This window comes from Somniosus microcephalus, chromosome 1, assembly GCF_052327205.1.
Source record: "Somniosus microcephalus isolate GS21.2 chromosome 1, FLI_Smic_1.0, whole genome shotgun sequence".
Classification (NCBI taxonomy): Eukaryota; Metazoa; Chordata; class Chondrichthyes; order Squaliformes; family Somniosidae; genus Somniosus; species Somniosus microcephalus.
This window is the reverse complement of record NC_140987.1, coordinates 113,451,121-113,456,387: the sequence shown is the minus strand read 5'-3', so window position 1 is coordinate 113,456,387 and position 5,267 is coordinate 113,451,121.

Sequence of the window (5,267 nt, the reverse complement as noted above, 5' to 3'; positions counted from 1 at the left end):
GAAACTCATCTTGTCAATGTGACCCTCATCCTGCTTCCTTATCACCTTTCGCAATAAACAGCTGCGTACTCACATTGAAGCCAACTGTTTGCAGCCTAAGCATTCTATTCAAACTCAAGCTAACCTTCTAACACCATATCCTCTCCATCACAAAGACCGCTTACTTCCACCTTTGTAACATTACCCTTCTCTGAACCTATTCTAATGTATATACCTTTAAGGAGGGAACTATTTTATACAGCTCATGTATACTGCAGTACCGGCAGTGACCACACCTGTATATAACACTGAGTAGTAATCTGTACAGATCAGTTCAACTGTGAGCCACATTGAGTAAACACCTGTTGTACCGTTTCTGCTGCAGTCTGTATCTTATTATACCCGGACGTAACATTGGCGATGAGGCAGGTTCGAACCTACCTGCAACTCTGCATCACCTCCCGGGGATTCGTTCCTGGAGATCAGTGGATTGGAGATCAAGGCCAGAGACTCGGGCGTCGACCACGGGCAACCGCCCAGTCATCCAGCAGAGACTCTAGAATTGCGGGGGAGGCTGTCGAGAGCCAGGCTTGGCTTTCCAGTCAAAGTGGTCCAGCGAAACGGGCTGGCAACAGGAAGTGCGCAGACCCTTCCCGGACAGCGGCGGGCTAGAGCCCGGCCGAGCGGCACAGCAAAGGGCCGAGCAGCGTTGACGGGGGTGAGAGAGAGAGAGGGCAGAGTGCACAGGGCACAGCCGGTGTTCAGGGGCCGAGCAGCGTCGGAGAGAGGGAGAGAGAGAGGTGCAGAAACCCACAGGGCGCCGCCATTGCCACGAGAACCGCCGGGAGCGGGGGAGGAAGGAAAGCGCAGGAGACGCCATTTTAAGCCATTGGGAGACGCCATTTTAAACCACACCCAAAATGCCGAAGAGTGGCAGTATCACCGCATTTGACAATGAAGTCGAAGATTGGACTACATATGTCGAACGAATAGAGGTGTACTGCAAGGCAAATGAGGTGTCAGATGCCAAGAAAGCGTCGGTATTGTTAAATTAAATGGGTGCAAAGACGTATGGTTTATTACGAAATCTAGTAACCCCAACGAAGCCAATGGAAAAGAGTTTTGAAGACATAGTAACTGATACGCTTATCAATTACTCCATAAAAGACGATGAATCAGGAAGGTGATGAAAAGGCTTTTATTAACTAGAGAACAGAGCATGCCTCTCGTGGGTGGCTGGTTCCAAGAAGGAAGTGAGTCGGCGAAACCCCCACCTTTATACCTGGTCATGTGGGCGGAGTCAGCTGAGGCATGCCTTGGTACACAGCGCCACCCAGAGGTAACAATATACAATAACAGTGGTTTACCACATTCACCCCTTGTTTAAAATTAAGTCCGGCAGGGTGAAGGGTACTACAAGTTTGTGTAGTTAAGTCTATCAGGAGGCCTTGTCTGACGTCCTGATCGTCGTGGTGGCGGCGGCGGTGTTGCAGCATCCAACGTCGGATCTGGTGTCTGGGTGGTCAACGAAGGGTCCTGGGGCTCCGGCATGTCGTCTACAGGGGTTGGATTGGGAGGGGTGGTGGGGGATAACGGTGGTAGTTCAGGGGTACCCGAGGGTGCGAGATCTCGTATGGAGACCGTGTCCTCCCGCCCGTCTGGGTATGTCACCCAGGCATACTGGGGGTTGGCGTGTAGGAGGTGCACCCTCGCGACCAGGGGGTCTGTTTTATGGGTCCTTACGTGCCTCCGCAGTAGGACGGGCCCAGGAGAAGTCAGCCATGCCGGTAGCGAGGTTCCCGATGTGGACTTCCTGGGGAAAACGAACATTTGCTCATGAGGGGTGGCATTAGTGGCAGTACAAAGCAGTGACCGGATGGAGTGGAGCACCGCAGGGAGGACCTCCTGCCAGCGAGAGGTCGGAAGGCCCTTAGATTTTAAGGCTAAGAGGACGGCCTTCCAAACCGTCGCGTTCTCTCTTTCCACCTGGCCGTTCCCCCGGGGGTTGTAGCTGGTGGTTCTGCTCGTAGCAATACCTCTCGCTAGCAGGTACTGCCGAAGTTCGTCGCTCATGAAAGATGAGCCCCTGTCGCTATGTATATAGCTAGGGAACCCGAACAAGGCGAAGAGGTCATTCAGACATTTGATGACCGTGGTACTGGTCATGTCTGGGCAAGGGATGGCAAACGGGAAACGGGAGTACTCATCAATTATGTTGAGGAAGTACACATTGCGGTCAGAGGAGGGGAGGGGCCCTTTAAAATCGACGCTCAGGCGCTCGAAGGGGCGAGTGGCCTTGATCAGGCTTGCTCTGTCCGGCCTATAAAAGTGCGGTTTGCACTCGGCACAGATTTGGCAGTTCCTGGTCATGGTCCTGACCTCCTCGATGGAGTAGGGCAGGTTACGGGATTTGATGAAATGGAAGAACCTGGTGACCCCCGGGTGGCAGAGGTCATTGTGGAGGGTCTGCAGTCTATCAACCTGCGCGTTGGCGCATGTACCACGTGATAGGGCGTCTGGGGGCTCATTTAGTTTCCCGGGCCGGTACAAGATATCATAATTGTAGGTGGAGAGTTCGATTCTCCACCTCAAGATCTTGTCATTCTTGATTTTGCCCCTCTGCTTATTATTAAACATAAAAGCTACTGAACGCTGGTCAGTGAGCAGGGTAAACCGTTTTCCGGCCAGGTAATGCCTCCAGTGACGCACCGCTTCCACAATAGCCTGGGCCTCCTTTTCGACAGAGGAGTGTCGGGTCTCGGGGCCCTGGAGGGTCCTTGAGAAAAAGGCCACGGGTCTGCCCGCCTGGTTAAGGGTCGCAGCTAGGGCGAAGTCGGATGCATCGCTCTCCACTTGGAAGGGGATCGACTCATCCACTGCGTGCATTGTGGCCTTCGCGATATCGCTCTTGATAAGAGTGAAGGCTGCACACGCCTCTGGTGTCAGGGGGAAGGAGGTGGATTTGATGAGGGGTCTAGCTTTGTCTGCATAGTGGGGAACCCACTGGGCATAGTAGGAGAAAAACCCCAGGCATCTCTTCAGTGCTTTTTGGCAGTGGGGGAGGGGTAGCTCCATTAGGGGGCGCATTCTGTCGGGGTCGGGCCCGATGACTCCGTTCTCCACCACGCAGCCGAGAATGGCGAGGCGTTTGGTGCGAAACATACATTTCTCTTTATTGTACGTTAGGTTCAGCCGTTGGGCCGTACGGAGGAATTTTTCTAGATTAACGTCATGGTCCTGCTGGTCGTGGCCACAGATGGTGACGTTATCCAGATAGGGAAAGGTGGCCTGCAGCGCGTTCTCGTCAACCACCCGGTCCATCTCCCTTTGGAAGACCGAAACCCCGTTGGTGACGCCGAAGGGAACCCTAAGGAAGTGGTAGAGGCGGCCGTTCGCCTCGAAGGCAGTATACTGGCGGTCCTCATGGCGGATGGGGAGCTGGTGGTATGCTGACTTAAGGTCAATGGTGGAGAATACTTTGTATTGCGCAATCTGGTTGACCATATCAGATATGCGAGGAAGGGGGTATGCGTCCAGCTGAGTGTACCGGTTTATGGTTTGGCTGTAGTCAATGACCAGGCGGCGTTTATCAGTGGTTTTAACGACTACAACCTGGGCTCGCCAGGGGCTAGTGCTCCCTTCGATAATGCCCTCCTTCAAGAGCCGCTCCACCTCAGAGCTAATGAAAGCTCTGTCCCCGGCGCTGTACCGCCTGCTCTTGGTAGCGATGGGTTTACAGTCGTGGGTGAGGTTAGCGAACAAGGGAGGGGGGGGACTTTTAGTGTGGAAAGGCTGCAGGTGGTTTGCGGCGGGCGATTTAAAAGGTGTTGGTTGCAGACTGTGAGTGGGGGGAGGGGTCCACCGTATGCTAATGTGACACTTTTAAGGTGGCACTGAAAATCCAACCCTAGCAGCACGGCAGCACAGAGACGGGGGCAGGACTAGAAGTTTAAAATTTTTATATTCTGTGCCCCCAACCGAAAGGGTCACCACACAGTAGCCGCCGACGTCCATTGAATGGGACTTGGACGCCATAGAAATCCGATGGCGCGTCGGCAGGACCGTGAGGGAGTGGCTACGTACCGTGTCTGGGTGAATAAAACTCGCTGTGCTCCCGCTGTCGATTAGGCAAGTGGTGGCGCGGCCGTTTACCGTGATATCCATCATGGAGCTGGATAGATGATGAGGGAGGGCTTGATCCAGCGTAACGGAGGCCAGTGGATGGCTTAGTGAGTCGGTATGGTCGTCCGACGAGACGGTGGTCGAGTCCGGAGACGAAGTGGCGGTTGAGTGCGGCGAATAAAATGGCGGCGGCCATGCGGCCGGAGGTGCACAAAATGGCGGATAAGATGGCTGCCCCCATGGTTCGCACGCGGCGCTGCTGGCGTTCGCTGGTTTCCCCCTGCAGGCATTGGCGTAATGGCCTTTATTCCCGCAGCCCGAGCAGGTAGCGGCCTTAGCCGGGCAGTGCGCTCTAGGGTGTTTTAACTGGCCACAGAAATAGCATTTTTGGGCCTGGTTACGGGGCATCGCTGCGGTTCTTACCGGGGGCGGCTGTCCCAGTTGATTTCGGGACATCGCTGCAGCAGTTGGTGCCGGGGGCAGCGGTCCCATGTCCCACGGTCGCGATGGCCATGGCGCGGCGCCGTTACGTGAGTATGCTTCGAGGTTTCGGTGGGCCGCATCTAGCGAGAGCGCAAGGGCTACGGCCATCTTCAGGTCGAGCTCCTTGCTTTCGAGCAGTCTCTGCCGGGAGTAGTCGGACTGGAGGCCCCTGACGAAGGCATCACAAGTAAGTCCCTCCGCGTGCCCCGCAGCCGTTACCTCCTTACAGTCGCAGTCTCTGCAGAGTGTCTGTAACGCCTGTAAAAATGCCTCTACCGATTCCCCCGGTTGCTGCCTGCGGGATCCCAAGAGGTGTCTGGCGTAAATCGTGTTCACTCGGCGCATGTATTGCCCTTTTAGTAGTTCGAGGGCCGCCGTGTACGTAGTAGCGTCCCGGATGAGCGTATATACTTGAGGGCTCACCTGGGCGGTCAAAACTTTTAGTTTGTTCTCCTCCGATGTCACGGCGGAGGCTCCTAGGAAGGATTCAAAGCAGCTCAGCCAGTGTTTGAAATTGGTTGATGAACCCGCTGCTTGAGGGTCGAGGTCCAGGCATGCCGGTCTGAGGGCTCGCAGCAACGCCTGCTGTTGTTGCTGTTCAGGTGTCGCCATTTTACTTCTAGTTAATAAAATTGATACGCTTATCAATTACTCCATAAAAGACGATGAATCAGGAAGGTGAT